At 44.9% G+C, this 25,231-nt stretch overlaps 1 long non-coding RNA gene across 2 annotated transcripts in view; it reads right to left on the reverse strand.

The window, feature by feature from the left end:
• Positions 1 to 25,231, reverse strand: part of LOC131107084 (uncharacterized) — a 44,003-nt gene that overhangs the window by 2,165 nt on the left and 16,607 nt on the right. Inside the window, exons 3-4 of one of the 2 annotated variants that reach the window (XR_009120199.2) lie at positions 19,495 to 19,626; positions 10,810 to 10,941 (exon numbers count right to left, since the gene is read on the reverse strand). This is a non-coding gene — a long non-coding RNA (uncharacterized LOC131107084). Of the gene's footprint in view, positions 1 to 10,809; positions 10,942 to 19,494; positions 19,627 to 25,231 lie in introns of those variants that run through there. The other variant, XR_013630330.1, reaches the window with a different exon arrangement.

Below are 25,231 nucleotides of genomic sequence, written 5' to 3' on the forward strand. Positions count from 1 at the left end.
TGGACTTCTGTAAGCCGCTCCTTCTATAGGGGCTTTATGGAATTGATAAAAGAAGAAATCTACCATTGTATCGAAACCCCAGGTCATTATACATCCCATACATCCGTCCCTGACCGCGCTGCTCGTCCCCAAGGTCCGACTTGCTCAGAGCTCAGCTGCGACTTTGCTGTGTTTGAAAAGCAATCAATCACACCCCCCACCACCCCACCCCACATCCCCCCATGCTCTCCTCGGCCACATACCAGGCACCCGGAACAGGCCCGAGCACAGAAGCGTGGCGGTAAAAAGAATAGAAAACAAGGCGAGTCAGGATAAGTTATGGCTGTGGGCTTGTTGGACAAGCATTGGTTTGGGGGCGCCGGCTTTGCCAGCCAGTCATGCTTGCAACAAAAGGGGGGGTCATGTACGTAGCTTTAGTGATTGATGCCTAGCTTCCTAACCACGACTCCGCTGCAGCCCGGCGGCAAAGGTGGCGTGTAAAGTTGCACCGTGTGATCTGTAACTGTACATTTCTTCCTGTTTGGGGTTGGCGGGGGCTCAGTCTGGGAGGAAGCCGATGTTGATGTGATGGCGCACGGCGCACACATGACAAAGTAAACACATTTCTTCTTCTGTTTCGTATACATACTGTGTATTGGAGTTGAACTGAGTCTCATGACACGTGGAATAAAAATACTACTACTAATAATACCAATAATATGGTGATGAGATGTTTACAGGCGGCCCTGGGAGGGCAACCATAACTGCAAAGTGGTTTGAAGCCCCCCCCCCCCTGCTAGAACACATCCAAGTCACCCGGTAGCGGTGTTTGGACTTTTCTCGGCATTGCCTCGTTTTCATGTTCCATTAAACACAAATCCGCTGCTGCCATTGTGGCGACGTGAATAATGTGTGCGCCTCAAATCAAGCCATCTATGCGGCGCCGAACACAATGGGCTTTAGGGAGAAGGCATTCAAGTGATCCTGAGTGGAGACACACGTTTGACATATTCCTTTATTTCCTGCATGAGTCATGCTTTGCAATGGGAGCAGGGTGAATCTGCTTTGGGTTTTTTTTTTTCATTTCCTCACTGATGTGGAGCGTTAGGAGCCTTCGGGCATGTGGTGCTATCTCTGATCACGGCTATTTCTCACGACTTAGCAGTATGTTTATACCGTGGCTGGAACAAGAATAAGAAGAGGAAGGAAAGCTAACATTTCACGCAAAAAACAGGATTTAAAGCAAGGGTGTCCAAAGTGTGTCCGACTGGCCATTTCTGTTTGTTTTTTTAAAAATTATTAACAATGTAATATTAACAAAAAGTTGTCATGTAACAAGAAAAAGTCCGAATTTGACAAGAATAATGTGGTCATATGACAAAAAATAAATATTTTTAAATAATTAAAAAAAACTGCTTTTTTTTTTTTTTTTAAAAACGTGTAATATAAGAAGCAATTCATTACAATTTAATTTAAAAAAATATGTAAATTTTTGGAATATAGGAAAAAAATTAAATAAAGCGAAAACTATTTCAAAAATTAAATATAAAAAATTGCTCTAATTTTACAACAATAAAGCCAAAATATTAAAGAAAAAATAGTTGCAATTTTATGAGAACACAATAAACTTATACATATAATTAATAACTATTAATTATATTATAACTATTATTAATAGTTATAATATTAAGTTAGAATATTAATATTCCAACATCAATGTCATTCTTAAATGATATGATATAAAACAAAGTTGTATTTTCTGGAAAATAAGTTTGGCAAAAAGTTATAATACTGGAATAAAGTCATAATATTCTGAAAATACAATTTACAAAGATTATTTAAAGACGGAACTTTAAATGTTTGGGGTTGCTGATACTAATTATTGACTTTTTCAGCTCTATGTCAAAGCCGAGATGGAGTTTTTTTGTATTGATATAAAAACGTCTGAGCATACCGCATCTACCTGTGTTGCTTTAGACGACTTTAGACTGCCTGCTTTCATGATCGACTATGTGGCCCGTGCTGGAAAAACACACCCTGGACGAAGTATCATTCTCGGGTCATATCTGTGAGCCAGAAATGCATATAGGATGATGTACAATCCCATTACATATTATGGGAGCAGCAGAAGACGGGCTAGGCTGATATGCATCTACAAGGCCATGCGGTGGACAGCGCCATTCACTTTGTGGCTAATCTCCCAGAAGCAGGTTGGGAGTATGTATGTATCAGCTGCTCCCATCTTGCTTCACCAATATTTCACACAGATATTGCCATGACACCCTGAACGGGCTCGTTCATTTTGCGTGGCATCCCATAAACGTCACGTCCGCCGCCTTGCCTATTGATTCCCACGTTTGTTTACATAAAAGTCAATGATTTTTTTCAAACTAATTGGATTGGGGGGGCGGCACGGCGGTCGAGTGGTTAGCGTGCAGACCTCACAGCTAGGAGACCAGGGTTCAATTCCACCCTCACCCAGGCATGTTCTCCCCGTGCCTGTGTGGGTTTTCTCCGGGTACTCCGGTTTCCTCCCACATTCCAAAAACATGCTAGGTTAATTGGTGACTCCAAATTGTCCATAGGTATGAATGTGAGTGTGAATGGTTGTTTGTCTATATGTGTCCTGTGATTGGCTGGCCACCAGTCCAGGGTGTACCCCGCCTCTCGCCTGAAGACAGCTGGGATAGGCTCCAGCACCCCCACGACCCTCGTGAGGAAAAAGCGGTAGAAAATGAATAATTGGATGGGCGTTGCTAGCGAAGAGCTTGACAGCACAAAAAACAAATCCAGCCATCTTCCTTTGTGGGTAGTCCTACGTTTACTAATTACTATTATATATAGTAATAGTAATAGTAATATATGTCTCTGGAGCCTGGTAACCTGAAACACTGGCAAAACAAACCAAGAAAAAAAAAACTTCCACAGGCTTTGCTACACATCCTAAAATAATAGCTAGACTACAAACATGCAGCCAGGTAAGTTTGATCATTTTTAAAGGGATGGTGTAGTGACGACACAGAAGGGTTGCAGACCCCCGGCCCAGGGGAAGTCAACGAGGGCAACTCAAACTGCCGACACTATGCTCATGAGCATTAAAGCTACACACACACACAAAACGCCGCGTTCCCAGTTGGGCTAACGAAAAGCACATCCAAGGGTCCACAGTCCAGCAGGACGACGCTTTCAGTACGACGTTGTAGTCTGAGACATTCATGGACGCCGGTTCATTATTGTGATACATTCAGGCCTGCTGGGTTTCCACAGCTATCAGGTGATTGGGATCCGGGATGATTTCCTATGCGTGTCATTGCCTCATTATTGTCCATCCGTCCCGCTTCACCTTGTTTGCTCCCCCCCAGCTATGAGACGGTGGGATCGATAGGCCGTGCCCTCCACCTCCACCCCCACCCCCACCTTGATCTGGTTATTAATAACCCCAGTGATAGAGATGTGCCATGAGGAGAAATTGATTATTCTGTCACGCCAACGGAAGCGGAACAAGAACAAAAGCGTTGTGCACAAAGACCCAAACCGACAGTGACAGCAAAGCAGCGAAGCAGCGAAGGCCGCTTGCATGAGAAAAAGGAAGACGTTGTGTATCTGAGCGTGCTCGGGCCTTAAGCCTCATGGTACGCTGGCGAGCTAATCCTACCGGTGCTTCCTGCAGCTTCCCGTGGACGCCGCAAGGAAAGCTGAGGACTTCCCAATGCCACGTACTGGTGCGGAACAACTCATAGCGGACAAGAAACGCATTTTCACAGGGGTGTTGGCCGGGGGGGGTTATTTACGAGCGCTATATGTTGGCTGGAATGGCTGGGCTGCGCTGGTGCATAACAGCTTGTCAGTACAATAATTAGGAAGGATGTGTTCGTCATGACTTGTGCATCCAATTCCAATCCCAATCTGCTTACTAGTGTAGCTACTTGGGGTGGAACGATGGCGTCATCGCCCATGGCTACAAACCTTGCTTCAAAACTGCTTAGCTTTTGTGTAAACGGCCTTAATGAGTTTTAAAAGGAACAAACTGCTAGGAGGTAATCCTCTAATAAATACAAACCTGAGATGTAGGCTTTTCTTCAAATGGGATAATATAGAACTTCTTAGCATTCAAAGTGGCCAACTTGCATCCTTCAATTATTCACTATGTGCCCCCCCCACCCCCGCCCCGTGTTGGCGTGTACTCTATACGGATGTACCTTCAGGCTACGTGGAGCTCCAGGGTAGCTCCTCTCTCGCTGATAGCGCTATCCTTCCATCTGCTAGTTTGAGAATACAACATATTTCTTATTATTGTTGTCTTTGAGGTCCGAGGAGAGGGAAAAATCCAATTTTCAGAGGAGAGCCTCCTTTCTCCTGTCCTTGTCAAAGTTCACAGATTTTTTTCCAACCACCGTATTTCTTCCACAGGGAAGCACGGCACTAACCAATGAGGCGGCATTAGTATTATTTTTAATAGTGAAGATTTAATTTGGCGGCACGGTGGACAAGTGGTTAGCGCGCAGACCTCACAGCTACGAGACCGGGGTTCAATTCCACCCTCAGCCATCTCTGTGTGGAGTTTGCATGTTCTCCCTGTACATGCCTGGGTTTTCTCCGGGTACTCCGGTTTCCTCCCACATTCCAAAAACATGCTAGGTTAATTGGCGACTCCAAATTGTCCATAGGTATGAATGTGAGTGTGAATGGTTGTTTGTCTATATGTGCCCTGTGATTGGCTGGCCACCAGTCCAGGGTGTACCCCGCCTCTCGCCCGAAGACAGCTGGGATAGGCTCCAGCACCCCCACGACCCTCGTGAGGAAAAGCGGTAGAAAATGAATGAATATCAAGGGCTCCACGGCTGTCGAGTGGTTAGCGCGCAGACCTCACAGCTACGAGACCAGGGTTCAATTCCACCCTCGGCTATCTCTGTGTGGAATTTGCATGCGTGGGTTTTCTCCAGGTACTCCGGTTTCCTCCCACATTCCAAAAACATGCTAGGTTAATTGGCCACTCCAAATTGTCCATAGGTATGAATGTGAGTGTGAATGGTTGTTTGTCTATATGTGCCCTGTGATTGGCTGGCCACCAGTCCAGGGTGTACCCCGCCTCTCGCCCGAAGACAGCTGGGATAGGCTCCAGCACCCCCACGACCCTCGTGAGGAAAAGCGGTAGAAAATGAATGAATATCAAGGGCTCCACGGCTGTCGAGTGGTTAGCGCGCAGACCTCACAGCTACGAGACCAGGGTTCAATTCCACCCTCGGCCATCTCTGTGTGGAGTTTGCATGTTCTCCCCGTGCATGCGTGGGTTTTCTCCGGGTACTCCGGTTTCCTCCCACATTCCAAAAACATGCTAGGTTAATTGGCCACTCCAAATTGTCCATAGGTATGAATGTGAGTGTGAATGGTTGTTTGTCTATATGTGCCCTCGTGAGGATAAGCGGTAGAAAATGAATGAATGAATGAAGATTTCCTTTGTTTTATCGGTATGACGCCATCATACCCCCTCCCCCCTTCCCATCGGCCCATAATTGGCCACCTCCAGTTTAAATGATGAATGTTAGCAAACCAGGTCTTAAATCCACCTTCCCCAACACGTTCCACTAATGCCTGACACAACAGGAGCCGCCGTGACCTACTACATTTCACAGCATCCAAGACTAAAGATCGATATCTCGCCCTCCTCTCTCATAAACGCACATCTTTTTATCTCTTTTTTTCCGTGGCACACATACATAAAGTCCTCCCTTGCTCACATTTAGGAGTATGGCCTTTACTCACTCAGCATATATCAATAATAAACATTTAGCAGCACATAACGGAGGTGAAGGTGGCTTTTAGTGAGTGATGGATGATTCCTGGCTGGCTACGCGTCCTCAGATGCACACTTGGCGTGGTGGCCTTGCTGCCAAAACAACAATTAGACTGCACTTGAGGCAACTTTGATGCACTCCCCGTCTTCCTCTGCTCTTTGTTCATTAGGACTCCGAGTGATGTGCTGTGTGTGTGGTTGTGGTCATTACAGTGACCAAGATGTGTGTGTGTGTGTGTGTGTGTGTGTTATTTTGTCGTGCACAAGCACAAGCCGCCACAAAAAGCGGGCAGAGAACCAGAGAAGGGCATTTGTGGAGGAAATGAAGTGCCAAGATTGCAGCACTTGGCCTCGATGAGCCAAAAACGGGTCGCACCCTTGACTGACTGACATGCGAGCGCTTTGTGTTGAAATGTTGGCTTTTATGACTGATGAAGTGGTTTGGACGCCTGGAATGACACTTGGTGACGCGCCCAAAGGATGACATGACGCCAGCCATCTGAAAGCATCCAAATATCATTCGATATTACCAACGGCAACCGAAATAATGGGCATATTGTTTAACTTGTACATATTTCATATTATTGTGTTATTGTAGTGTTGTCACACTTGGACTCCATTAAGTCCTTTGACTCAAGGTCAAGATAAATCCCCCTGAAATGTATGAAAGATTCAGATAAACGCTAGAGGGCTCAGCTTTCCCAAGAAAAGAATGACTTATGAATGAGTAATGTCAGTGAAGGCAGCATGCAGCTTGGAGTGTCTGATAAAGGAGTCAAGTGTAAATAGAGCCTGTGTGAGAATAGCGCTCCTACACTGGCGGGTGTCATGGCACAACGCGGCGTATCATCTTCTCCCGGGCTCTTTGACTTAGTGCCATGTGCCAGCGTGGAGGCTGACGGGAGTGGGCCGGCAAAGGGCCGCTGATGCAAGATAAATTAGCCGCGTCTAAGTGTGACGCCTTTAAAACGACACAGCTACATATTTCACCATTTCTACTTCTTCAACTCGCCGCCGTCGTTTCATCCCCCTTTAGGTGACGTCCATTTCCTTCAATTGACGTGAGCTAAATCAACCATTCTAAGAACAGCAGTTTAGTAGGGAGGCATAGCGGTACATCCCGTTCATAGCAACACAGCTCTCTGGGGCACCGGACCAAACACACACATACCGCCAACACGACACATGACATGAGGCATCAAGGAAAGATGACAATAGAAAGGAAGAGGAGCACATACAGTAAAACGAAAAGAGGAGATGCCGTGAATGTATGAGAAGATATGAGACGAAGGAAAAGAAGATGAGATGACAAGATGAGAAAGTTTATGAGGACATGAGATGAGATGATATGATATGGGGAGATGAGATTAAGAAAGGAGGAGAGAGGAAAAGTGAGGGGAACATAAATTGTTGGATAAGGAGGTGAGGCAATGGGATGAGGTGATGAGATGAAGACATGAGAGCGAAAGAAAGGAGAGCTGTGATGAGATGAGAAAAAGATGGAAATATTAGCTGATATGATTAGAAAACTATGAGATTAAACAATATAAAGACACGAGGACGAGGGGAGATGAGCTGAAAAGACAAAATGAGAAGAGATGGGAACGTAAAATGATGAAATGAGAAAAATATGAGGCAACGAGAAGAAAAGAAGATGATAAAATGAGAAGATATAAGATGAAGATGAGATGAGGCAAAGAGGAGAGATGGCAGAAAAAGGCGATGAGAATAAATGATAAAATGAGAAGATGAGATAAGGAGATGAGGCAACAAGAAGAGAAGATAAGTTATGAGAGGAGGATGAGATGAGCCGATATTAGAAGATGAGATGAGGCAAAGAGGAGAGATGGCAGAAAAGGCCATGAGAATAAAAGATAAAATGAGAAGATGAGATAAGGAGATGAGGCAACAAGAAGAGAAGATGAGAAGATATGAGCCGATATGAGGAAATGAGATGAAGAAAAGAGGAGAGATGACAAAAGGAGATGAGACAAAAAGATAAAATGAGAACATAAAATGATGAGATTATGATGAGATGGGATGTAGGACGAGAAAATGAAACGAGATGAGATACAATGAGAAGAGGATGAGATGGGATGTGAGGTGAGAAGATGAGATGAGGTGAGGTGATGAGATGAGGCAAAGAGGAGAGCTGAGATGCGGTGTTAAGACAAGATAACCTGATATGGGATGTGAAGAGGAATGACGTAAGAGGATGAGATGGGATGTGAGATGAGAAGATGAGATGAGGTGATGAGATGAGGCAAAGAGGAGAGATGAGACGCGGTGATAAGACAAGATAACCTGTTATGGGATGTGAAGAGGAATGACGTGAGAGGATGAGATGGGATGTGAGATGAGAAGATGAGATGAGGTGATGAGATGAGGCAAAGAGGAGAGATGAGACGCGGTGATAAGACAAGATAACCTGTTATGGGATGTGAAGAGGAATGACGTGAGAGGATGAGATGGGATGTGAGATGAGAAGATGAGGTGAGGTGAGGAGATGAGATGAGGCAAAGAGGAGAGCTGAGATGCGGTGTTAAGACAAGATAACCTGATATGGGATGTGAAGAGGAATGACGTGAGAGGATGAGATGAGGTGAGGTGATGAGATGAGGCAAAGAGGAGAGATGAGACGCGGTGATAAGACAAGATAACCTGTTATGGGATGTGAGATGAGAAGATGAGATGAGCTCTATGTACAAAAATATAAGTCGAATTGTAGGTTGTTTTCATGGGAGTGGCGGCGATAATAAACAAGAGAATAAGCAAGAATAAAAAGAGGCCAAATTTCCATGGTAACGGTCTAAAGTTTAGACACTTCCTCCCTCCATAGGATGAGCCAGCGTCTCCAAACTTGGCGTGTATACACTGCACCGCGTCTTTGGATGAAATCCAAATGAATTGTGATGATCAATAAAGCCATCAGCAGCAGCGAATGCGGAATGCTAGGATGTGAGCTGAGAGAAACGGGTCATGAATGGTCACTTCCCGCTAATTACCCCTCATTCCTCTTTGTCCAAAATCCCAGAAACATTCCCATGACACTGGATATTGCTTTACACTTCCAATTGATGGCTCGCCTATTGAACTTTGGCAGCACAGGCGTCACAATTGTCGCCTGGCGAAATGAAGCCCGACTCTGCGAGACGACGGGGACAATCTTATTCCAGTCCGAGTGAGGGCTACGAGAAAATTGTTTCCGAGGCGCTTCAATGGACGCAAGAATGGAGAAATATTTGAGCATTGCCTTTTGTTGGAGCTCATATTGCCCCCATCCTCTCCTGACCCACCTCCCACCCCCCTCCCATCATCAGCCAATGGGGGCTGGCCATGCTACACATTTGAAGAAAAATGAAAGAGATAGCCGAGTGTTTAGCGAGGGATACTTGAGGTAGCATCCGGGGGTGGGGGGGGGGGCCCTAAATGATAATGTGGTCTAATAGAGAATAATGTGCACAGCGCTCCGGCTGTCGCAGTGTGATGAGGGATGGAGCCTGGCGTCGCCTGATGATGATGATGATGACGACTTTAATGCATTCATGGATGCTTTCCTTTGTACTGATGGACATGACCGCCCGGGAAAGATGGCTGCCGCCTGCCAATCAGAACCATTCATAACAAAGCAAACTTTAACATGATGACACCCGCCACTACAAATGATACAGGAGAGCTCTGGCACTTGCTTAAAAATAAAGAAATAAAATACCATAATATAGGACCTTTAATCACTTCCTTGTCAGCGGGGGGAGCGGAAAGGGGGCGGCTGGTCATTAGCCGAGGGGGGGACTCATCAGGTTCATCTTTTTACACACCAGGGGCGATTTAATAGAGAATGGAAGCAGCCACGTCTGCCCATTAACCTTGACTCTTATACACCCCCCCCACACACACACACACCCACACGCCATGAGCTGTTGGACAGTTGTTGATGACTACTTCACTGACCACCCTTATCTTCAAATTAGCATGAATTGTTTACTTACTTTCATGGCCCAATAAATGGAATTGGGAATATAGCGCCACCTATAGTCCAGAGCACAGGAGATGTGTCTGTGGCCAAATTGTCAACTAGGGTCGCAATATGCTGGAGCCTACCCCAGCTGGCTTGGGGGCGAGAGGCAGGGTACACCCTGGACTAGTGGGCAGCCAATGGCAGGGCACATATAGACAAACGTTCACACCCACATTCATACCTATGGACAATTAATGAAGCTAACATGCATGTTTTTGGAATGTGGGAGGAAACCGGAATATCCGGAGAAAACACACACACATGCACGGGGAGAACATGCAAACTCAATCAAACCCAGATCTTCCCGATCTCCTAACCACTTGACCACCATGCGGCCCCAATTAGTTTCTCATTATGTGCATTCTCTTTTTATCTGTTTGTATATCTTTATAAAGCACAGACATGTGTGACAATGTATTACATAAGGATTGTGGATGAATATTCCAAAAAATACATCTAAAAGCAAACAAAGATAATGTAATCTGTAGCTGGTATTATTCACTATAAGCCATAAAAAAAAGGAGTAACAAGCTGCTTCTACTTGTTCTCTACTTGTACAGGTTGTGTTGTCTCCATTGCTGACACAAAGCATTCTGGGATGTGGGAGTAGAAACCACCACATTGTCTTAAGCTGTTTATGATGTTTCCTTTAATGCAAAGCCGCCTTTAAACACTCCTCTGCATGCTTAGAGAGCCACTTAAGTGGATCATGGCACACACACACACACACACACACACTAACATTAGCCACATATTTAGCCATGCACCCCCCCCACCCCCACCCTCGCTCTGTCAGCGCACCTGGCAGCTCATCCATTCCCACCATTTCCATTTCAAAGTCGGAATCACCATCTGGTATTGGTGGCTTTTCCTTCAGACTTCACGCAGGAAGCTTGCTGGGTTTTTTTGTGTGTGTGTGTGCATATTTCACCTAAAATTGTCGCCGTGTCTGCGGTGAAGAAGCACTTTTTTATTGACACCCAGCTGCGCGTGAAAGTGTGGTGAATATGCAGGAGGGGTGTGTGTGTGTTGCCGAGACCCTGGAGGACGTCTTATCAGTCGTCTTCAGAGAGGCAGATAGCGCTCGCGTGCCCAAATCATGGCCGCTCAACAGAGTTGTGACACCTACACTCACCGGCTCACCGGCACACTAGAAGAAGAAGAAGAAGAAGAAGAAGATGGCGGCAATATCCGAGGGAGGATTTCATGCTCTCGAAAAAGGCTGATAAAAAGATGAACATCATTGAAACCTTGGCAACACACGTTCAGGCGGAGAGGATGCCGCTTGAACGCAAGCAATCACTTTAGCAGCGTAACCGGTGTAGCTCGGCGAGGACAATGCTTTGCTAACTTTCTTTTAAAATGTAGATTATGCTAGCTGAGGTTTTCTATGAGGGTCTGAGTACAAAAAGCCACTTTGGTTGACTGTAGCCGTGTGCTAGTGGCATGTTAGCAGTGTAGAGAGCGGCCGACAGCAGCTCCTGTGTGAATGTTCACTGCATGTGTTCCGTGCTTGGAATAAAAAGAGTAAAATTCCTGGCACTCTCATATTATTTACGTCTAAGATGGCTTATATTCTATTATGTCTGCTACACTGGCTAATTGACTATAGGGGTGCTATTTCATGTCTACTATTGAATCCTACTTTGCGGAAATTCACTTATTCATTCAATCATTTTCTAAGGGATGCGGGGGTGCTGGAGCCTATCCCAGCTGTCTTCGGGCAAGAGGCCCGAACTAGTACTAGTCGCCAGCCAATCACAGGGCACATACAGACAAACAACCATTCACATGGACAATTTCGAGTCGCTAATTAACCTAGCATGTTTTTGGAATGTGGGAGGAAACCGGAGTACCCGGAGAAAACCCACGCATGCACGGGGAGAACATGCAACCTCCACACAGAGATGGCCGAGGGTGGGATTGAACCCTGGTCTCCTGGCTGTGAGGTCTGCGCGCTAACCACTCGACCGCCGTGCAGCCGGAAATTCACTTCATTCATTTTCTACCGCTTTTTCCTCACAAGGGTCGCGGGGGTGCTGGAGCCTATCCCAGCTGTCTTCGGGCGAGAGGCGGGGTACACCCTGGACTAGTCTCCAGCCAATCACAGGGCAAATATAGACAAACAACCATTCACACTCACATTCATACCTATGGACAATTTGGAGTCGCCAATTAACCTAGCATGTTTTTGGAATGTGGGAGGAAACCGGAGTACCCAGAGAAAACCCACGCATGCGCGGGGAGAACATGCAAACGCCACACAGAGATGGCTGAGGATGGGATTGAACTCGGGTCTCCGAGCTGTGAGGCCTACACGCTAAGCGCTCATTCACCGTGCAGCCTGGGGAAGAAGCCAAAAATGTACCACTTCCACACAGAATGAGAGGAAAGCACGCGTCTTTCTAGATGTTTTGACCAATTATAAACCATCGTCAACCACAAAGCAGCCGTCATTTATCGAGGTTCTCCTAGCTGTGAGGTCTGCGCGCTAACCACTCAACCGCCGTGCAGCCGGAAATTCACTTATCTGCTACCAATTAACAGCGATAAAGGAGGGACTACTGTATGCCAGTTTGTCACAAAAAGGCCACGCCGTGACGTGCGACACGAGCATCATCAAAATGAGCAATCACCATTTGTTGGCTGAAAACATAATAAAAAAGAGCTAATGAACTAAGCTAATGAACGCCTCATTACAAATCCTCCATCGAGGGCCGATTGGCGGCGGCGAGGGCTTGATGTCGTTGAAGGCGTTGCACTTGATGTCGCAGTCGGGCCAAATGTGTTCATTTCCATATAGCGTGCTCTTAGATGAATAATGGAAAGTAGCAGATGCCCCGGAGGAAATGAAAGTTTAATGTTTACTGTATCTTATTAATTCCTCCACTTTTTTTTTTTTTTTTCCTCGCACAACTCGCCAAGTCGTTCGTGCCGTGTGACTCAATGACAAGAAGAATGCATAACATATTGGTGTTGAAGTGCCGTGTCATCATTAAAACACAGCAGAGTGACGCGGCATGCTAATGCACGTCTTTGTAAACTCGGGAGAGGAAGAAGTGGAATACAAGCGTCGTCACACACGAGGCCTCAAATGCACTGGAATATCTTTGCTAGCAAAAAGGTGTGTGCAATGGCGCCATCTAGGCAGCGCAGCAAAAAGATCCGCTATGACGCTCCTCATTCCAAATACCATCTGGTCTTATATTTCCTACAGCAGACAGGAATTAGTCTGCATGCTGCAATACAACCCCATTCCCCTGCAATGGTTAAGTCATTTTACAAGTCATTAGCTCTTCTGCTCGGCTTTTCCTGCACAAAACTGAAAAACGTCTGACAGTTAAAGTGAGATAAATGCGTCTACATTTATTTTCGAGTAATGATAAAACAACTTGCAGACAGGGAATGTCGTTGAAAAGCTTAGGAGGAGATTAGCGTGATATTTTCTTCAAAAACTTGACTGATTTTCCCTGCAACATTTGAGCATCTCTCCGCAGCTTAAGACGAGATAGAGCCGTTGATTTACATAATGCTGAAAAATGACATTATTAAAAAGGCAAGGAAATACTAATAATTGAGTAGGGATCCCATATTAGTGATGGAGTCAGTTTCCAGAAAGAATATACGCTGAAACCCAAACATGCTCAACAAATGAGTCAGTGAAACACGAGTATTTGTCCACATAAGTCATTCAAATTCAAAGAGTCAGTGACTCACGAGTCTTCAAGCACCTGTGAGTCAATGAAACTCAAGTTTTTGTCAGTATAACTTGAGACTTTGTCGAGCACCCATGAGTCTTCATCAATCCCTGAGCCAGTCTTTGTCAACTCATCAGTCTGTCAAACAAGTCTTCAATCAAATCCAGCACCCTATGTGAGTATTTGTCCAGGAGTGAGTCAGTTAAGCGCGTGTTGGGTCAGTGAACCTCAGGTTTTGTCAACCCATGAGTCAGTGAGAGTCAAATCTTCTTTGAGCACCTGTTAGTCAGTGAAAATTGCGGGCTGAGCGAGTGAATCGTTCATTTGAGGGAACTCAGGCAGGGTCTGTTGTACTCATGTAAAACTCATACTTGATTTTTGTCTGAACTTTGCACGGAACGTAAGCCTTAAGAAGCCTTAAGAATGAGACGGGTGAAATCTTTCCCTGACAACATTTGTCCATTGTTTATACAATGAAGCGAGGTTAACTTCTTTTTACACTTATATGGCAGGCTATAAAGGGCGACAACTTGAGGCTGGAAGAGATTATTTTCATTCATTCATTCATTTTCTACCGCTTTTCCTCATGAGGGTCGCAGGGGGTGCTGGAGCCTATCCCAGCTGTCTTCGGGCGAGAGGCGGGGTACACCCTGGACTGGTGGCCAGCCAATCACAGGGCACATATAGACAAACAACCATTCACACTCACATTCATACCTATGGACAATTTGGAGTCGCCAATTAACCTAGCATGTTTTTGGAATGTGGGAGGAAACCAGAGTACCCACGCATGCACAGGGAGAACATGCAAACTCCACACAGAGATGGCCGAGGGTGGAATTGAACCCCGGTCTCCTAGCTGTGAGGTCTGCGAGCTAACCACTCGACCGCCGTGCCGCCCGAGATTATTTTCATTGGGATAATAGTTTCCCAATATGAACAGACTGGAGATTGGTGAGCATGATTTGCAGTTCTGAGGTTCCTTTGCATACATTATTATTATTATTATTATTATTACTTTTATTATCATCATCAAGCATGTGCAAACAAAGGATATTCATGCGTGTTCTGATATTGTTCACACTGTTCTCCATCTGTACGGGTGACCAAATCAACGACAACATGGCACACTCGTAATCTTGGAAGTGAACCTATGCAGTTTTATGTTCTCTCAATTCCCTCCCAGGCTTATAGACACACAGGAAGTACCCATACTGTATCTGCTAACTGCGTGAGGGTGTATGAGAGAGGGAGATTGGAAGCAGTATTGTCTAGAAGTGGGTCAATATGGCCGTGACTCTTTTTGCCCGAGGACCAACGGGGACCTCGTGAGCTGTGAGCTTGATGAGGGTGGAGAGTCAAGAGAGGATAGAAGTTAGAGAACACGGCGGTGAGGAGATAGAAAAATAACTATTAAGACAGACAGGAAGTGAATAAATCTATTTCAATTAATTGCAACCCCGGCCGATCAACGTCGCTCCCCTTTTATTTTCTACTTCCTGTCTCTTAGCAGAAAGTGATGACTTTTTGTATTTAAAAGTACCATGTGACTTGGTGCTTTGTCTAAAGCTTGTGGCCTGCTGCTGGGCCTGCAGATAAGAAGCAGGCGCAAACACGGCTTGGTGTGCGTGGACTCCGTCTGTGACGCACATAGAGGCCATGGATCTAGAGCTGCCGACATAGTCAACCGTACGAGAAGGAAGAAAACAGAAATATTGACACAAACACACCAAAGGATCCTTTCTACACAAAAAAGATACTTTTCTGATGTCTTAATGCTCACTTGTGAAGTTGCCCAGGCTTCGCTACACATCTTAAAACACAGCCTGGAGCTCTGCCAGCTATCTGTCAGTCAGCTACAGACGTAGGAGCTCCAAGTTGGATCTAGGCGTCATCTAGCATGATGCTGCTGTTAACATGCCAGTGTCATGCTAGCACCTCGACTCACATAGCTATGCTAGCATTGCGTCCTCCTGCCCTGAGACTTCCAATACAAACTCTTTGTGCTCTAAAATCAATACATCCAAATATCGATACTTTTGATACTTCAGTCATCTCGGGTAATGTTTGTCTGACACGTTTTGTCTGTTGACATTTTTGTCATTTTGTCAATCATCATTCATTTGAATTGTTTTGAGGCTTTCGTTTCATTTCAGTGCAGCCCTGCCAACATGTACACATTTGTAGTACTCAACATGCTTGCACACGCTCTATTTTGATGCATTTTCCTGGTTTCAGTTTCAAGTTCGGTACACGACGGATACAGATTTGATCAGTTTATCAGTATTTCTAATTTGGTGGTGGGGGAGCGGTTGGGGGGGGGGCATAGGGTGTCTGTCCCCGTCTCTCACACTCGCAGCATGGTGACTCAGACCTCCTGACGCGGTCGTCATCACAGCTGAAGCCTCCCCATGTAGAGGGGGGGGGGAGCCCACTTCACCTGATTGTTGGAGTGTTGCGGTCGGCCCCACCAGCCCCCTCATGAGTCATTGTCAATTAGAGTCATGTCAAATTACAGAGCGAGTACAAACGTTGTTGTAGGCACAATTTTCCACTTTCCTCCATTCTTTCACCCTAGGAAAAAAAAAATATGCCAGGGCTGTTTTTGTGTGTGTTTCTCTTTAAAGTGGATGCAATCAGTTTGTGTGCGGCGGCCGCCACAATGTGCAATCAGCCTGATCAAGTCAACAGCACAGTGGGATGAGACCTTTGGAGCTTTTGAGAGTCATTCTTGATTACTTTGAGGGGTGTAACCGTGGGCTCTAATAGGCTATTTGACATGTGTGGAAATTGCACTGCTTACCTGCTTTTCCACAGCCGCATTGCCGCTACTAATCTTCAGCTGCTTAACCAAACACACACACACACACACACACACACTTCCATAGCCCAACATGGTCTGCAAGAAGATGCAATCTCAGCAAATCCTGCAGCAGGAGCATGAGGACAATTTGTCTTTGTGTTGCCTCCTCTCACAGATGTAAGCGGCTCCCTCGACTGTTCTTGCGCTGAACATCTAACGTTTTTTTTTGGTTTTTTTTGTAACCCGGCCTCGTCAGCCCCGTCACCATCCCTGGCGGCATGCTACAGGTTACGTAGAGGACACGGGAATGGCAAAGAGGCAGCAAATAGCGACATGCGTGCAAAGGCAGTTACGTCAACGCAGCTGTGGACACACAGATATGGTTTATACTTTGAATGCCCAAGAGAAGGGGGGGTGGGGGTGGGGGGGGCGTCATTTCTAATAAATGTGAGTGACGAGAGGGCGCACAGCAATAAGGAGCACAGTAGAACACAGGCAGCCTCCTCGCCTTACGAGATGGGAGGAAGGATGACAGACGAGTGGGCTCAGAGTTGAAGCTAATTTCTTCTTCTTTAAAGCATAAGTGGGGGCTTTATGCTCCAGGGCCCCCCCTACAGCTGTGACGTCTCATTTATTTGGAAAAACAAACAGGCACTGGTGATCATGCACTTGTGAAGCAGCAGACATGTTAAAACAGGGGTCTCAAACATGCGGCCCGCAGGCCAAATGTGGCCCGCAGGACACTAGTTTTGGTGTTTAATGTTAGTGCGGCCCGTGCAAGTTTGATATGGATGCTGTATGGTATCATGTACCCAGAAAAAATTATTACGTTTGATTAATGTTCATGTTAAAGGTTAAATAACTGTTAATAGTTATCCTCCCTATCCGTGTGGAAGTGGTAAGTTTTTGGCTATTTAAGTTTAAAGGAAATAACTTTAAGGCTACCGTTTAGGTCGCTAGCTCTCTAGTTTGCGAGTTAGCATGTGTCTCAAGACCCTGCAGTTGTAAATAAAAAGAGTATAAATGTGACTATAGTCATGTTTTGTCATGTCAGGGCTCTAATTATTATTATTATTATTTATTTTTCATCTTATTTTGTGTAGAAAAATAAAAAGTAAGATATTTGAGAACAGTGGAATGTTTTATCAGAGCTTTCATTGTAGGAAATTGGAACCAAAGCAAAGTTTATTCATTTTTCTGTTTTTTTTTTTTTTGGAAAACCTGATGTGGCCCAGTCTCGCCCAGACCCTAGCTCCAGTGGCCCCCAAGTAAATTGAGTTTGAGACCCCTGTGTTAAGATAAAGTAGTATGTATTAGGAATAATAAGGTACGGGCTAAAGCAGAGATGATTACAATCAGTTTTCTAATTAATTAATCCTGATTAATCACCATTTTCTACTGTGCGAAATATGCCCAATTTTGTTTTTCTATGACCAGAAAGACATGACAGAACATAATTTTATGTGGTGGTTAGCGTGCAGGCCACACATCTAGGATACCCGAGTTCAATTCCAGTGTGAATGATTGTCTATGGCTGGCAACCAGTCCAGGGTGTACCCCGGGGATAGGTTCCAGCACCCCCGCGACCCTTGTGAGGATAAGCGGTAGAAAATGAATGAACGTGTGTATTAAATGCCACTGAGGGCAAATAAAAATCAGTTGTGGGCCTTAAACGGCCCCCAAGCCACACTTTGGATACCCCTGCTTGAACTCTCTCTTGAAATCTTACCGCATGAAGCGTTTTTCACATACCGTATAATAAAAAGTCCACTGTCAAAAAGAGTATGCAGCGCCGACGTACAAGCAAAACAAAACAGACCCACGTCACATAAAAGCAACCCTATCTGCCACTTCAGACGCTATTCCGCCTCCATACCGTACATCCAGCATCTGTTGCGGCAATATTTAGAAACAGGCAGCCGTTATCGGCGTGGCTGTCTGCACTGGAATGCTTGATAGGAATATACGTACAGTATGTACACAAGCCTTATCCTTTATGATGTTAATCCCCAACAAGCACAGCGGGGACATTTTATTTTGACAACACGGGAGAATCAGCATTTTGTTAAAGGTTACAAGTCTGGATGTTTTCCCAGCTACTTCCTCCTACAGCCTAAAATAATGCATCTTAATGGTAATGCTATGCTAAGTTGCACATAGCTGTGAATACTGGTGTCTTATACCGTACATAGAATGAACACTTTGTTGGGTCTTAGGGAGCTTCCAAGTAGAGCTTCAAAATGCAACAACCAATAAAACTAAGATTTTTATTGGCTGTTGGTGAAGACACCAAGACACGGGACCATCCTGGACCTCCATGAAGGTTCTTAATGGTGCTGAGTGCAGTCCAATAACCATCAGACACCATCTGCCACAGAAGGCTTTTAAGAACAAAACACATCTTCAACGCCACAAAACTGCCCGTTCGGAATTAGAGCACCTAACGTTTTACTCCTTGACGTTCCTGATTGCTTCCAACACAGTGGCATGACAAGGACATCCCATCTGAGATGTTTTCCATCATTACCTGGGGTGCTTTTTCCTTCTGTGGAGCTTTGGGTTGTGCAGGGGCGTCAAACGGCAACTGGCTACGTGGAGATGTTGCAGAGGGGGCATCCCTCACGACTGAAGGCCCTCATCTGTGTGCTAATGACTGGCTTTTTTCAACAGGACAATGCTAGGACTTCCCAAATGGACTTCCAGAGGGATAAACTGACTCTGTCGGACCATCCTGCAACATCCGACAACATTTGGGGATGGATGGCAAGCCAAGATTACAAAAATCGGTTCCAGAGTGGAACCGTCCTCCAGTGTACTTCCCTGACCATTGCTTTGTATTCACTCCCATAGAAGATTACACTGTTAAAGACAATTATCCGAATAATTCCCACTAGCCTTTCTGTCTTATTCCCATTGCTCGACTTGGAAGCTCCCTCAGATCCAACTGATCTTCAAATTCGGATCAGGAGTGAATGTGCCGTGTGATTTATGCTGGGATAGGCTCCAGCTCACCCGTGACCCTAGCGAGGTTAAACTATTGAAAATGAATGCCAATCTGCCAGTTGCAGGATAAACTGGTCAGCGGAGACAATGCAGGACACATCAGAGTCCTGATTCCCAATACAGTGGGAATCAAACACCAAAGCATGGGGGGGGGGGATAATGGCTTCTCAAAGGTTAAAAAAAAAAACTTTTCTGCTACCTCTCTCATCTGTGGGTCTTAGCGCTGCAGAGAGCCACTCCGGAATGCCGGGATTAGCTGTGCCACACGGATCTGTCTCGGGAACACTGGGGGGATTGCGGATGTAGGCGGAGGAAGAGTCACGGAAGAAGGCTGAAAGACGAGAAAAGATCCTTCAGACCATCATGCACTCTTCATGTCTTATAACCATCATACATCATCATCATCATATGAGGAGGCTGGTCCATCCACCATTCCCATCTCTCCGGCTTTTCCCCCTCATTAAGCAATTGCGCCGTATTGGCATGGTATGATGCTAATAGGTCCTGATCATCAGTCCTAATGGGCCTCCTCAGAGAGCCTCACCGTTGTTTGAGGAAAATGCGGCTGTTAACGGCCTAATGTATCCCTGAGCACGATTCATCCTGTGTTAGGGCAAAGGTTGCTACCACCCGGTGTCAAACCGGCAGCAGCCAAGTCGGGATACGCCTAAACACGTGTCAGGAAGATGAACGCCTGCATATTAACGCCTCATCTGGCAGGAAATCACATTCATGATGAAGCACCATCAGCCACTTCAACTGTGGACTGAAATACAGTCTTATATGGGAGGGGGGGGTACTGACACGCAATTGATGTCATTGCTGACCAGGGGTGTCCAAAGTGCGGCCCACAGCTGTGTGGGAAAAGTTCAAATATTATGGGAATAAAGTCAAAATAATACAAAAACAACATTTAGGAAGATCAAAAAAGAAATATCTTGAAATATGTCCAACTTCTTAGCATATGCTTTACAAAACACCAAAGTTGCATCCTTTCATGTTTTGACTATGATATTTGGGGGGGGGGTACTGACACGCAGTCAGGCAACCATTACTATTGATGTCATTGCTGACCAGGGGTTTCCAAAGTGCGGCCCACAGCTGTGGGGGAAAAGTTCTAATATTATGGGAATAAAGTCAAAATAATACAAAAACAACATTTGGGAAGATTAAAGAAGAAATAATATGTCCAACTTCTTAGCATATGCTTTACAAAACACCAAAGTTGCATCCTTTCATGTTTTGACTATGATATTTGGGGGGGGGGTACTGACACGCAGTCAGGCAACCATTACTATTGATGTCATTGCTGACCAGGGGTGTCCAAAGTGCGGCCCACGGCTGTTTGTTTTTGGAAAAAACATAATTTCACAAGAAAACTTACAAAAATGTACACCTCAGCAGTCATTTTACAAGAATGTAAACACACAAAAAATAGTTTGCAGGAAAAATTCTACAGTTATGAGAATAAAGGCAAAATATGGGATCACATTATAAATGAAGTGGCTAATTTTACCGGTTTCTATAGATTGCCATGTGCATTTGTGTTTTTTTTTCTCGTCTCGGAAAATTGGGTTCCCATTGGCAGGTTTGTTCCATAGAACAACGGCAGGAACTGAGTGAGCTCTTTTGTCAGTCGTACAGTTTGTCTCGATGGATGGAGGCGGGGCGGCGACCATACACACAGAGTGCAAAGGAGTATATTAGTATTATATTAGTAGATTGCAATATACGTGTTGTCACATTTTTTCATTGTACTAGTAAGTAAAAGTAACCAGTCTTGTTTATTGTCTCGTGACACCTCTAGTGGTGACACTTGTTTGGCTCCAACTATGATAGAAAAGATATCAAAAGATGGAACCAGCACTATAAAATGAGGACAGTCATCCATAGACTGTGTGTGTGTGTGTGTGTGTGTGTGTGTAGCAAAGCCGCTTGTACACGCTGGCTAAGTCTGTAGTTGTGTTTCCACTTGGGTGGTTGGAATAAGGATTTGGTTTAAAGGAAGGCTGTTCCCAGATCTGTGTTCATGAAGGGAGAAATCCTCTATCTGACTTACCCCCCCACCCCCAGAGCTAGCCTGCTGTTACACACACACACACACACACACACACAGTCACAGTTAATGTGCTGAGCATCAGGCTCTGAGAGCATGACCAGCAGACACGTCGCAGGTTGTTCTTCTCTGGGAAAAGATGAAGAAATATGACGAGACAAGGAGAGAAAGGAAGCCGAGGTGACACGCGCCGTCTCTTTAATCCCCCCCCCGCCCCAGTTTTAATTTCCATTCCAGCGCCGACGAGGCTGCTGCGGCTGCCACCTCTGTCACCTCGTTTTCGCTTATCTCTCCTTCTGTCTTCCCGCATACACTTTCCAATCGGCACCTTATCTTCATCATCTTCACACGACTTTCGCCACCTGGCGGCACTACACCCCCCTCCCCCCAAACACCTTGTACACTCACTACACTACTTCCGAGTTGGGATGAAACATTCCAAGCAGGATACATGAGGAAGTGGGATTCTTGTGTAAGCACTTGACTGCATGCCACAGAATCAATACAGCACCACTCCATCCAGCTGCCAATGTGTGGGGGGTGCATTGTGCAAAGCATGGGGGGGGGGGGGGTGAACGAGTGCTGCCGGCACTGGGGCAGCTGCGGTTCATTAGTTTTTCCAATGAATTCAAAAATTTACTGTGATAGCAGGAATTGGTACCGTTTTCTATCAATGAACCGCAGCTCCCCTGGTGCCGACAGCACTCGTGCCTCCACAGACTTTGACGCTTTCTCTGTGCCTTACTACAAAGAAAGAGTCCTTATTCATTAATGAAATATTTTCGTAGTTAGAGCATAACAAAACCTGTCCACGATCTTCTTAATATAATTTAACATTAGAGCCCTCTAGACATAAAATAATACCCCTATAGTTACCTTTACGCCGCAACCCTAGTGAGGATAAGCGGCATAGAAAATGGATGGATGGATCTATAGTCACCTTTACACTCCTGTTAGCCAATACAGTTGCCATAAGTGAAAATTAGGCTTTTAAGAATAAATAACGCTACTGCTTGTGTGTGTTGATAGAAACAAAAGGTGGACAGGAAGTGACATCAAGGGTTCAGAGTTGAGTCTCACCTGGGCATGGAGTAAGGCAGCACCGCCCCCCCACAGTGGTTGGTGACCACTGTGCTGAATTGGAGTATGAATTGATTCTAATAATACATGTAGAAAAAACGTCCTTGGGTGGAGAAGCTATAAAACATCAAGCTAACCAAATGCCCAAAAAAATGAAAAATGTAGCAGAGTAAAAGTACCCTGACTGACAGTGTTGGAAATAGGCGCTCCATTCTCGCATTAAAAATTGCACAAAACCATTGCGGAGCAATTCATACTCTTAAATTTGCATGAAACCAATTACAGTACCTTCACGTCATTCCATAGAGCTTTCCAGGGTGAGTGGGGTTTCCGACTATTTGCAAAAATCACAGCTTTTCCTCAGGAATCATTCATAGTTCCTGGAATTCCTCTACAATTTCTATGCCGCTTATCCTCACTCGGGTGGCGGGTATGCTGGAGCCTATCCCAGCAGACTCTGGAAACCGGAGTACCCGCAGAAAACCCACGTATGTACGGAGAGAACATGCAAATTCCACACTGAGAATCAAACCCAGGTCTTCCTGACTGTGTAGCCACCATGCTAACCACTTTTTCCACTGTCTGATACTGACCGGAGCACCAATATTATATTTACAGTACATATAAAAGGTCTTAGCATATTTACATGTGTATATTAGGTAAATATCAAAGTTGTATGCTTTCATTGTTCACCATGTGGCCCTTGCTGGTCTACACACACAACTAACAAACAACACAATAATACAATAAACGCACACCATCACTCCAACGTCCCTCAGGATTTCATTTCTTGCACTGGTGCCGCTTTGATTTTGAATCTTATTTTCCATATGCTGCTGTCACTTGCATTCATTGTGGTTTGGCCTCCACTTTTTCATCAATCGGTGTTTGTTTTTAAAAGACGACATCATGAGCCTCAAGGGAGATTTCCACTACAGCCCGGATCGATTGCTCTTTTTTTTTCTATTTTATGATTTGAAAGAAATGCTTCCTTCTGCTTTTATGCTGGGGTGTTGCTGACGTGTAAGCGCTACGTACCATCCATCCATCCATGCACGTGTGCTTCTGTACCTTTTTGGGTACAGGCCGCTTTAAAGTGTCATTTAAAGTGCAATTAACAGGCCAAGACAGCTGATTTTTGGAATAAACAAAAGCATAAATAAACATTGTCTTACCATTTTAGTGTCTGCAACTGAGAATAGCAATGTTTCTAGCCTCTTTTTTTTTTTACATGACAGTTTTTAATGCTGTTACTTCAAGCATGCTCTAAAAATAGAAACACATTTATTTATTTAAACTAGAAAACTAAAAAAAAGCAGCAAATATACAAAAAACAGCACTAATTTTGCAAAAATAAATTCTAACCTTAAGACAAATAAGTCTTAAACATCAGCAATAGGAAAAAAGCTATCATTTTATGTGATTAAGTCCAAATATTAAGAGTAAAAAAAGTCTATACTAAAAAGAAAAAAAATAGCAATTTTATGAGCATGAACTTGCAATATGAGAAAAACAGTTGAAAAATCTGAGTTTGAGTCATAAATATGTGAAACAAAATACAAAATGGATGAATAAGGTTGGGGAAAAGCTGCAATATTATGGGAATAAAGTCAAAATAATACAAAAAGAACATTTAGGAAGATTAAAGAAGAAATATCTTGACATATGTCCAACTTCTTGGCAAAGTTGCATCCTTTCATGTTTTGACTATGTGGTCCATGCAGGAAAACCTTCTCAAATATTTTGGGGGGAGGGGGGGTACTGACACGCAGTCATATTGTCAAACATTTCCACTGAATGAACTTCTGCTGTGTTTTGTTGCAAATATTTAGCATGAACTTTCTATGGCACCTAGCGAGATATGTTCGGGTCGGACTGTCCGTGCCTGTTTCACTGCTGGCACCCCCCCCCCGAGAAGGGGAGTGTCTACTCCCCGGGAGACAAACATGAATGTTATCATGCCAGTTTATGTCTTTGTTCTTGGCACTTTTGGACAGACGCCATTGCTCTCTCTTGGATTGTGAGTGGAAGCTTCCAGACTAAAATAGCAACAGCTAGCTTGATTTCTGTGGCCAGTCTTCATTGAGAGGATTAAACATCGTAAAAGGCACCAAGTGAAGGGACCATCAGTCAAGAAAGGGTTCCTTACTCTTTTTGTGGGATGTTGGATTGGAGTGCTAACATGTATATTCCATATCCGAAACAGAACCAGGACCGTAACTCTTCGTAGGGACAATGGTGTGACTTCGTCTGTTCATTCATTCATTCATTTATTTTCTACCGCTTTTTCCTCACCAGGGTCGCGGGGGGTGCTGGAGCCTATCCCAGCTGTCTTCAGGAGAGAGGCAGGGTACACCCTGGACTGGTGGCCAGCCAATCACAGAGCACATATAGACAAACAACCATTCACACTCACATTCATACCTATGGACAATTTGGAGTCGCCAATTAACCTAGCATGTTTTTGGAATGTGGGAGGAAACCGGAGTACCCGGAGAAAACCCACGCATGTACGGGGAGAACATGCAAACTCCACACAGAGATGGCCGAGGGTGGAATTGAACCCTGGTCTCCGAGCTGTGAGGTCTGTGCGCTAACCACTTTTTCCACCGTGCCGCCCCTTTGTATCTGTTATCATATGCAAAAACATCCCAAACTGTAAAACCCGTCGACCCCTGGGTTCCCCCTGTATGCTCTGCTGTTTATGTTCCTCGGTGTGGAAGTAACAATTGAATGGGCCTTCTGTGCGCTGACACATAATTACCGTAAATCGCCGCCGCGCTTGCAGCTCAGTAAAACG

The sequence above is a fragment of the Doryrhamphus excisus genome, linkage group LG19 (genome assembly GCF_037039965.1).
Source record: "Doryrhamphus excisus strain RoL-2023G ecotype Guam linkage group LG19, RoL_Dexc_Guam_v1.1, whole genome shotgun sequence".
NCBI classification, from domain to species: Eukaryota; Metazoa; Chordata; class Actinopteri; order Syngnathiformes; family Syngnathidae; genus Doryrhamphus; species Doryrhamphus excisus.